Here is a 12,096-nt window from a genome sequence, read left to right as displayed (position 1 = left end):
TGTCTGTTATACACATAATTACCAGGCTGTTACTTTTGTCTAATTCAAGATAAAAGGGTGTGATAAAAGCAATATGACTGGGATTCATCATAGGCAATTAGCTGCACAGTATTAAATAACAAGCAGCCCATAGCAAAATGCCAACCCACTTAATCATAAAAATGGGGAGAAAAGGGAGAGTAGGAAACTTAGAAAAGGACAGCAAGTTGAGAAAACCATTGACAGGTATCAATAAGGAACAACAGCACGTGGAAAATGACTGTTTTTGTGCAAGAGATACAGGCACACAAGGTTGGCATTGATACATTCACAGGTATCAATAAGGAACAACAGCACGTGGAAAATGACTGTTTTTGTGCAAGAGACACAGGCAGACAAGAGTGACATTGATACATTCACAGGTGTCAATAAGGAACAACAGCACGTGGAAAATGACTGTTTTTGTGCAAGAGACACAGGCAGACAAGAGTGACATTGATACATTCACAGGTGTCAATAAGGAACAACAGCATGTGGAAAATTACTGTTTTTGTGCAAGAGACACAGGCAGACAAGGGTGGCATTGATACATTCACAGGTATTAATAAGGAACAACAGCATGTGGAAAATGACTGTTTTTGTGCAAGAGACACAGGCAGACAAGGGTGGCATTGATACATTCACAGGTATCAATAAGGAACAACAGCATGTGGAAAATGACTGTTTTTGTGCAAGAGACACAGGCACACAAGGGTGGCATTGATACATTCACAGGTATCAATAAGGAACAACAGCACATGGAAAATGACTGTTTATGTGCAAGAGACACAGGAAGACAAGGGTGGCATTGATACATTCACAGGTATCAATAAGGAACAACAGCACGTGGAAAATGACTGTTTTGTGCAAGAGACACAGGCAGACAAGGGTGGCATTGATACATTCACAGGTATCAATAAGGAACAACAGCACATGGAAAATGACTGTTTTTGTGCAAGAGATACAGGCACACAAGGTTGGCATTGATACATTCACAGGTATCAATAAGGAACAACAGCACGTGGAAAATGACTGTTTTTGTGCAAGAGACACAGGCAGACAAGAGTGACATTGATACATTCACAGGTGTCAATAAGGAAGAACAGCATGTGGAAAATGACTGTTTTTGTGCAAGAGACACAGGCAGACAAGAGTGACATTGATACATTCACAGGTGTCAATAAGGAAGAACAGCATGTGGAAAATTACTGTTTTTGTGCAAGAGACACAGGCAGACAAGGGAGGCATTGATACATTCACAGGTATCAATAAGGAACAACAGCATGTGGAAAATGACTGTTTTTATGCAAGAGACACAGGCAGACAAGGGTGGCATTGATACATTCACAGGTATCAATAAGGAAGAACAGCATGTGGAAAATGACTGTTTTTGTGCAAGAGACACAGGCAGACAAGGGTGGCATTGATACATTCACAGGTATCAATAAGAAACAACAGCATGTGGAAAATGACTGTTTTTGTGCAAGAGACACAGGCAGACAAGGGTGGCATTGATACATTCACAGGTATCAATAAGGAAGAACAGCATGTGGAAAATGACTGTTTTTGTGCAAGAGACACAGGCAGACAAGGGTGGCATTGATACATTCACAGGTATCAATAAGGAACAACAACATGTGGAAAATGACTGTTTTTGTGCAAGAGACACAGGCAGACAATGGTGGCATTGATACATTCACAGGTATCAATAAGGAACAACAGCACATGGAAAATGACTGTTTTTGTGCAAGAGACACAGGCAGACAAGGGTGGCATTGATACATTCACAGGTATCAATAAGGAACAACAGCATGTGGAAAATGACTGTTTTTGTGCAAGAGACACAGGCAGACAAGGGTGGCATTGATACATTCACAGGTATCAATAAGGAACAACAGCATGTGGAAAATGACTGTTTTTGTGCAAGAGACACAGGCAGACAAGGATGGCATTGATACATTCACAGGTATCAATAAGGAACAACAACATGTGGAAAATGACTGTTTTTGTGCAAGAGACACAGGCAGACAATGGTGGCATTGATACATTCACAGGTATCAATAGGGAACAACAGCATGGAAAATGACTGTTTTTGTGCGAGAGACACAGGCAGACAAGGGTGGCATTGATACATTCACAGGTATCAATAAGGAACAACAGCACATGGAAAATGACTGTTTTTGTGCAAGAGACACAGGCAGACAAGGGTGGCATTGATACATTCACAGGTATCAATAAGGAACAACAGCATGTGGAAAATGACTGTTTTTGTGCAAGAGACACAGGCAGACAAGGGTGGCATTGATACATTCAGAGGTATCAATAAGGAACAACAGCATGTGGAAAATGACTGTTTTTGTGCAAGAGACACAGGCAGACAATGGTGGCATTGATACATTCACATGTATCAATAAGGAACAACAGCATGTGGAAAATGACTGTTTTTGTGCAAGAGACACAGGCAGACAAGGGTGGCATTGATACATTCACAGGTATCAATAAGGAACAACAACATGTGGAAAATGACTGTTTTTGTGCAAGAGACACAGGCAGACAAGGGTGGCATTGATACATTCACAGGTATCAATAAGGAACAACAACATGTGGAAAATGACTGTTTTTGTGCAAGAGACACAGGCAGACAAGGGTGGCATTGATACATTCACAGGTATCAATAAGGAACAACAGCATGTGGAAAATGACTGTTTTTGTGCAAGAGACACAGGCAGACAAGGGTGGCATTGATACATTCACAGGTATCAATAAGGAACAACAGCATGTGGAAAATGACTGTTTTTGTGCAAGAGACACAGGCAGACAAGGGTGGCATTGATACATTCACAGGCATCAATAAGGAACAACAACATGTGGAAAATGACTGTTTTTGTGCAAGAGACACAGGCAGACAAGGGTGGCATTGATACATTCACAGGTATCAATAAGGAACAACAGCATGTGGAAAATGACTGTTTTTGTGCAAGAGACACAGGCAGACAAGGGTGGCATTGATACATTCACAGGTATCAGTAAGGAGCAACAGCACATGGAAAATGACTGTTTTTGTGCAAGAGACACAGGCAGACAAGGGTGGCATTGATACATTCACAAGTATCAATAAGGAACAACAGCACGTGGAAAATTACTGTTTTTGTGCAAGAGACACAGGCAGACAAGGGTGGCATTGATACATTCACAGGTATCAATAAGGAACAACAGCATGTGGAAAATGACTGTTTTTGTGCAAGAGACATAGGCAGACAAGGGTGGCATTGATACAAAAACTGAAGACAATAGTGGATGGACAGATAGGCAGAGGGTGGACACCTTATGACACAGAGGACTGAATAGCAACAAGGTATATGGTATGACATATAAGGCAGTACAATATCCATTTGGAGAGCTAGGAAAGGATACACAGTAGGTGAAAGATTAGCTCATAGACAAACCCACATAGACATCAGTCATCTTTGAAGCTGATGTGATATGCATGCTGTGTCACTGATGGTCTGATGTTTATACCCTACTGGTCGTGCAACTCAACAAGCTATACCAGGAGGCACTCGAGGGTGGTGAGGCAGCCATCCAGCTGTGAGTGCACCTCAGACAACATCAACCTCATCAGGTAGCCATCTAGCTGTCAGATTCAGACAACATCAGCCTCCTTGTCAGGTTCAGACAACATCAGCCTCTTTAACTGCTGCGTCTGCTGCTGGGAAATGTCTGGGGACTCCTCTATACCAGTATAAGAAGAGGAGCCTCCCTCTTCCACCCCAAGAAGTGGCCATGGAAGCCACCAATCAGCACACCAGCTCACCTTCAGCAGGGTGACCTCTTCCTTCTGCTGATATGTGGACTTATTGACCCCTGGCAACCCAACATTAGAGGCATCATCATGCACAGGCTGAGGTGATCACTGCTGCTACTCTATCACAATCACAACTAACCTGCAGAAGAAAGAGAGAAAAAAAGGAATACACTTTAACGTAAATATTTGTTACACATAAAACATCAACTACACTATGTAGTAGTGCAGACAGAATAAGCACTCTACTGCTGAGTGAAGAACTGTTTCCTTCCATAATGTCCTTCTGTGTTGGTATGCTGCTGTTTGTCCACAGTAAAACAAAGTCAGAATAACTCAGTACACTGATGGGTCTGTTAACAGAAGAAGGAATAAACAACAAAAAATGCTTAGAGTAAAACAATCTCTCTCTCTCTCTCACCCCCCCCCCCCCAACAACCTCTGCCTTCTTCACTCAAAACAGGTCAGTATGATGCTACCACAGGTCACTGTAATGATGCTTGCACTGCTCCTCAAAATGGGGTCATGACAGTGTCATCACAGGCATTGACCTTGTACATGAGCCATCACAATGGCCCTTTGAGTGCTCCTCACAGTCCCTGTGTAGACAGAACAAGAAAATCTTGATTTCCCTTCAAACACTAGGTAGGAGCTCTATTGTTCCCAGAATCTGAGGAAGCTACATCCAGTCAAGGAGCAGAATGGTAGTCCAGTGCATACAGGTGTGTCTGGACACCATGTATTGTACAGCACAGCACAGCAATGGGTTGCTACCAAAAGCTTCCTTATTCCACAGCCAATAGTGTACAAGCACAGTATCCATGTGTTTCTAGCCCCAGGATGAACATGATAAAGCTGGTCAATGTGCATAATGGTTTGCATAATGGTAGCAATTCAGAGGCAGTGATGCTAAATTTGCTCTTTAGCCTAACCGTTGATGTAACAGACCCTTATTAGCACAATATAAAGCATCATAACTACCACACACAAGAACATTTAAGTTAATGAATAAGGGCTTTTCATCCAGAAAAAAGGAAGTCATTGTCCCACTGTACTCATCCCTCATTAGACCCATTATAGAATACAATGCCCCATTTGGTATGTACCTCTCAAGACATCTACAACAACTGGAAAGGCCGCAGAAATACCTCACTAAAAGAATCACAGGCCTAAAGAAGATGCCCTATGCTGACCACCTTAAAAATCTCCATCTATACTCTGTCACATATCGTCTACTCAGAGGCAATCTCTGCTTAACATACAAGGTCATGTCAAACCCAGAGCTGTTGGACATGCTACACTTAAAGAAATCCAAATCCCTCCGAGCCACATGCTCTAGGGATCTAAACCTTGTCACCACAATGAACAAAACATGCTGGAGGGATAAGGTCCTGACCCAGAGACTCCCCAGACTCTGGAATAGACTGCCCATACATGTCAAGCAGAGCACCTCTTTTGTCCTCTTCAAAAGGAACCTTGACAATTGGATGGGAGAAAGGACATTTTCCCCGGGGATCATGTCAGTCGTCCCTGCTAGACAGGGGTCCAGGTAAGTAAATAGTGTAGGAAGAAATAGCCAGGGAATTGTTATGGCTAGGCTTGTATAGGTCCTATGGCTGATAGCCTAGTACCAACCTATGAACCTATGAACCTATTAAGCAACTGCAGAATCAGGACTGTACTAAATAAAACTGATCTTAGAGATAGGCATATTGAAGGAAGACAAGATGCCTGGGAATGAATCCCAGTACTGCACTCAACATCCATGATGGGAACAAAGCACAATAGTATAACACTGTCATGTCCAGCTGTGGGAGGGGTATATTGTGGTTTACACACACACACACACACACACACACACACACACACACACACACACACACACACACACAAGAAAGACAAGCCACAGAAAACAGGATGATGACCCACGTACAGAGGGGAGGCATGACAACACATTTTGAGGGGGATAAACAAGGTGTGCTGACCACTACAGAGGTTCAGTACACTGATGCAGGAAGGAGAGGCATAAAAACATACTCTTTGCTGCAGTTTGTACAGGAAAAGGGAGGAATGGTTATAGTGCTACAGAGACAGCTAAGTGGCCAGCAAATGGGGGGGGTGTCATTATGCTCTTCACAAATGGCATCCTCTACCAGTATGCTTGCCATGGGGATGGGTCAAGGAATATGCTTTAGTTCTGCTATCAACAACACAAGCTTGGGAGGACTTATACATATCCCCCACATACAAGGACCCTGTGGAGGAACAGGCTAAGCTTTCAGCCTCACCAGTGTTTGGCTAACATCTAGCGCCTGAGATCCCCACCCATGATACACAGGACTCCTCAGCCCACATGGCACCTGTGAACTGTACTGCCTCTGATATGTGTGTGTGTGCACATCATAGGATAGAGTTGTGGTGTTCTGCAGCATGGCCCTGACTCCAGGTCTGTATCAGTCCTGGGTAGAACACTTGGCATTAATTAAAAGATATGCAGGTCAAGGTTATCCAGGCTCAGACAACTGTTACCACCTACACCATTGTGGAGATGGTAAGTGTGCATTGTGGCTTGTGTGGTAATGTGTAGTTCCCGCACAGTGACATGAAGTATAGAGACAGGGAACAGATGGTACTACACTGTGTGTAGGATGATGTGCAGCACCTGCACATTGACATGGAGTACATGGACAGTGACAGAGTGCGCTGCATTGTATGTAGGATCATGTACAGCACCTGCACAGTGACATGGAGTATTGAAACAGGAAGCAGAGAGTGCTGCATGGTGTGTAAGATGATGTGTGACACCTGCACATTGACATGGAAGGACAGGGAGTTGAAGGTGCTGCATTCTGTGTAGGGTGATGTGCAACATCTGTACAGTAATGTGGAGTATATTGAAAGGGACAGACTCTGCTGCATGGTCAGTAGGATGGTGCACAGCATCTGCATATTGACATGGAGTATATGGACAGGGAGAGACAGTGCTGCATTGTGTGCAGGATGATGTACAGCATCTACACAGTGACATGGAGTATTAGAACAGGGAGCAGAGAGTACTGCATGCTGTGTAAGATGATGTGTCGCACCTGCACAGTGACATGGTGTAGAGAGCCTGGACGCAAACAGCTCAGGTTTCCAGTAGCTAACAGTACAGCCTTCGGTTCTTCCATGAGGTACATGATAACTACCTCTCAGTCTGCTTCTGCAGACCCTACTATCAATGGTCATGTGATGGTCCAGATATGAGGTGGCTGATTACAGGCTGAACATTCCCATTTGACACATGTAGTTTCAGAGACAGCATTGCTGTCAGCTCTGGCCACAGATGCCACCACTCCTGAGTGTGGCCAGTCTTATATTCACAGATACTCACATTGTGCACTTAAGATATATCACCAACCTGCATGCTCTCACTCCTGCATTTCTATGTCATCAATATCCCCTGCGGTCAGAGGGAGCTCCAAGCCTACATCTACATGTCATCTGTGCCATGGATAATGTACATCTGCTGGTGCCTGACCTGGGACACTCCACTAAGGTACTTAGTTCTTCGCTCTCCCTTCTATGGACCTCATCGATCCCCAAGATCACAAGTCAAAGCAGTGCACATTGACAATGGTTAAGGCACAGCAACGCCACCTTGTCATTGAAAGATGTGATCTCTTATTCCCCATAATCTGCTACCAGGCTTCATGGCTATCATATCCACCTCCCATGACCCTGGCCTATATGATAATGTTGTTCCCATCTATGAATGCATCATCTCCCACCTATGCAAGCGGTCATGACTATACCCTGACAAGGGTGATGTAATATCTGATGCACAGTGTATCTAATCCATATCCTGCCTTTCACAGACTCAGTGTAATAATACATACATCATTTTATCCTGTGTTGTCTGTATCATGGCCCATGGCTAAGGACCTGAAGCCATCTCTTTGCCAGTGCCACAGTGTATTGCACCCACCTGTGTTTTGTGGTATGACTATTGCCTGTTCATTCTCTGTCTGTCCTTTCTGCCTCTTGGCTATTTTTCCTATAGCTATGGTGGAACTTACTTAGATGTTTCTCTACTACTGGAGCTGTTTATGCAAAGCCATGTTATGTAACATGGAACACACAACAAAGACTGGCTGCAGGTCTCTGGTGAATACTCTAGTGTTCCACTTGTCACATGAAGGCAGTAGAAGCATCACCTCAGCTGGTCAAAACGATGTTCCACCACATTCCATGTTTATGCTTGTGCAGTGATATATGCCCATTTTGCCATGGTCTGGGACCTGTGGAATGATGTCTTTATCCATGGTTATAAAGCATATCTAACATCATCTGCAACATACAATGGTGAGACCATTGCATATTGCCTATTCCCTGCTTGATGATAACTGTATATTCTGGCTTCAGTATCCACCTACATGGTATCTGACAATTATATGATCTTGTGGACAGTCACATCACATGATACATTTGTATAGGTTGGATAGGTGCTATATGTGTGTATTATAAGAACTGCCTGCTTTGTGCCTGGAAACATTACAGATGATGTCCTGGGCACCTGGCAGTTGCAGGAGTAGAAGTCCATTCAGTTAATGTAGCTGACACTCTGTAGACTAAGGTGGGCTTTGATGGCAATCTGTCTGCAGTCAATGGCTTCTAGGACCTCATAGGTTTATAGGTTCATAGTTAGGTACTAGGCTATCTGCTCAAGGGAATTTCTAAGCCTAGCCAGAGTGTGTCGGCTTTCGCCACCCCATTTATTAATTAACTGAGCCTCTGTCAAGCAGAGCCAATGAAGTGATCCCAGGGGTGTATTTTCTGTTACCCATTCACTCGTCAAGGTTTCTCTTGAAGAGTGTTAGTGAGGGGCTCTGCCTAATGTAGATAGGAATTTTGTTCCACAGCATGGGGAGCCTCTGTGACAAGAATCTATCTCTCCAGCATGTTCCATTTATTGTTTTGGCGAGGTTTAGCTCACTAGAGGGTGTAGCTCACAGTGACTTGGATTTCTTTAGGTGAGAGGATGTCCATCAATTCTGAGTTGAACATGGCTTTGTAAGTCAGGCAGAGATCACCTCTGAGTAAGCAATATGCCACTGAGTATAGCCAGAGTTTTTTCAGTTGGTCTGCATAGGACATATGTTTGAGGCCAGTAATCCTCTTGGTGAGGTACTTTTGTGGTCTTTCCAGCTGTTGGAAGTGTCTTGTGAGGTACATCCCAAATGGGGCATTGTACTCTATGATGGGTCTGATGAGTGACGCATAGAGGGACACTATAACTTCTTTATTTCTAGATGCAAACCCTTTAGTAATTAGATGGGCCACATAGAAGAATTTCCTAACTACTTTGGCAATATGATTGTCAAAGGAGAGATTACTATCTACCTGAGTCCCCAGATATCTTATTACCTCTTCCGTATTAAGGGGGCTGCCACCTATGTGGTAATTCATGGGTGTTTTGTTTTTCCCAGATGGGATGACTATGCATTTTTTGGCATTTAGCTTGAGGCCATGACTTTGACACCATTTGTCCATCTCAGTAAGCCCTTTTTGGAGGATGTCCGTGTCAGCCGGAGAGTCAATTATGGCTCTCATTTTGCAGTCATCGGTGAACTTGGTTAGCCATAGTCCTCCTGTGTTTGTCTGTACTTCTGAGAAGTATATGCCAAACAGTAGGGGTCCCAGGACCGAGCATTGCTGAACACCACTTGTGACTGGTTTAGAGTTGGACCTGGAGCCTGCTAGTCTTACCGCGTGAGTTCTGCTGTAAGCCAGTTGGCAACTCATCTTGTGATGTAGGGGTTTATGTTCAGGCTGGTGAGTTTTTCTATAATACCTGAGTGAGGAATGGTGTTGAATGCCTTGGTGAGGTCAAGGTAGGCTGTGTGAACCACCTTTCCCTCATCTATGGCCTTGGTGACTGTCTCAAAGAAGTCAACCATGTTTAGTAGGCATGATCTGCCTTTAACAAAGTTGAACTGGGTCGGGTCAAGTGTTTGGAGGTTTCCAATGTCTTTGTTAATGAGTTCCATGATGATGCGCTCCATAGCCTTGCAGATCAGGCACGTCAGACTTATGTTTCAATAGTTATCAGGGTCAGTTGTGGCCCCCCTTTTGTGGAGGGGAATAACCATTGCTGAGCGCCATTCTATGGGCACGTAGCCTGTGGAGAGGCTGAGGTTGAACAGTGTGTTTAGGTGGGGGGTTAGTTAGTTCTGAAGTTTGTGCAAGATGCATCCTGGGACACCATCTGGCCCCACTGATGCTGTGTTTTTGGCTTTTGAAAGGGCTGTTTTCACCTGTGCATCTATGATTTCTGGGACACTACACTTTTCTGGTATTGTTGTGGGCCCTTTTGGAGGTGAGAGGGGGGTGACGTGTGCACTGAATCTATCTGCCAGAATGTTGGCAATATCAGTAGGTTCAGTATATTTTGTGCTATTATGCACTAGCTCAGAGCATATCTGTGAGTTGCCACTTAGATTCTTGACATAGCTAAAGAAGGCTTTGTGGTTATCTTTCAAATCCTTGGTTATTTTTCTTTCGAAGTTAGCCTTGGATGATTTTATGAGGGACCTTAGTTTCTTACTGATACTGATCAGGGATGTCTTTCCATCTTGGGATTTGCTTTTTTACTGAACTAGTTTCCTCCTTTTATTGTATAACCTGTTTATGGCAGGGGTCCACCAGAATGGTTTCCTTCTCTTAGGGGAGTGAGTCTTGGTTTTGTTACAGATAGCATGATCCATCCATCCTTGTAGGTGCTCATAGAGTGCATTTGTAAAGGATTCTGCATCTTGGGCAGTGTTATCCTTTAGCGTGGGTGCTGTGAAACTTACCATCTCTGTTTTAAGTAAGGTGAAGTTTGCTTTAGAAAAGTTTTTCACTGTGGTTTCCTTGGTTGGGGGTGGTGGTGGGGTGTGGACATCCAGAGTGATTACTTTATGGTCTGATCTAACCAGTGACAGGTTGAGCTTGGGTGCGGAACACCTGTTGCCCATGTTGGTGATGACAAGGTCCAATATGTTTTCACCTCTGGTAGGGGAGTTTACCAGCTGATCAAGGGCATTTGAGTTGATAAATTCCAGGAAGCACTGAGCCTGGGAGTTTGTAGTCAAGTAGTTTTCCCAGTTAATGGTAGGGTAATTGAAATCGCCCAATATCAGGGTGTTTGGTAGGACCCTCATGTTTTCCAGTGTCTGCAGAAAGGCAGAGTGGTGGTCCTGGGTCATGGAGGGTGATCTGTAGCAGGCCACAATTTGCACTGCAGATTTGTCCAATGTTAGTTGCACATGGATGATCTCGGAGGTATCATGCTGCGCCACTAACCTGGAGGTGTAGGTATCCTTGATGAATACGGATACACCCCCTCCTTTTGTGTTTCAGTCCATGTTCTGTGGCTGAAATGTGTGGTATGTGTTGTAGCCTGGTAGTGCTGAAGTGCTCTCTGGAGCCTTGAACCAGGTTTCAGTTAGTGCACAGATGTCGATGTTCTCCATATTGAGGAGTGCTTCAAGCGCATGCATTTTGAGATTTAAACTCCTGGCGTTGAGTAGCATAACCCTCATTTTTTTATTTGTTTTGTTTATGGAGGTGGGTTTGACTTTTGAGCCTTGCCTAAAAAAGGCACTATGGGGGCAGCAAGAGCCTTGGCCAGTATTCGAAAGCCTAGAAGTGACAGGTGCAAGCCATCTCTTGCGAAGTAACATGGCTTGTTGAGCATGTCATCCCAAGCTGACAGACACTGGATCCCCTTTGAATGACACCAGAAGCTTAGCCAATTGTTGAAATTGATCATTTTTTCTTTATACTGAGGTATCATTCTTGGTGAGAGCAGGATGCTACTCAGGGTCAGGGTCATACCCGCCTGGGCTACATGATCAGAGAGCTCTTCCATGTCTCTTTTCATGTAGTCCAGGGAGGTATGTCTCAGGTCATTCACACCAACATGAACAATGATAGAGTCATATTTGTACTTGTTCTGGACCTGAGTGCTTGTGTTATGTGGCGGATTTTGGCTCCCGACAGGCAGCTAACAGTAACCTTCTCCTTGTCCAGCCTATTGAGTGGGACATCAGTTTGCCTGACTATAGAGTCACCTATTACTAGTGTGTTAGGTATGTTATTTCGCCTTAATGGCTGTGATTGTGCGGCACATTGATTTTGTGTTTTATGTGTTGTCTGGTTTGTGATGGGAGGTGCAGGTTTTTTGGGTGTCTGCTTTGGAGCTCTCGGATGCTTTTGCAGGTTTTTATTTAGAGCTTCTGAGTATGATTTAG

Source organism: Protopterus annectens, chromosome 13.part0 (genome assembly GCF_019279795.1).
Source record: "Protopterus annectens isolate FY-2018-M chromosome 13.part0, PAN1.0, whole genome shotgun sequence".
Lineage (NCBI taxonomy): Eukaryota > Metazoa > Chordata > Ceratodontiformes > Protopteridae > Protopterus > Protopterus annectens.
The sequence above is the reverse complement of the archived record's forward strand: the minus strand, read 5'-3'. Positions refer to the sequence as shown.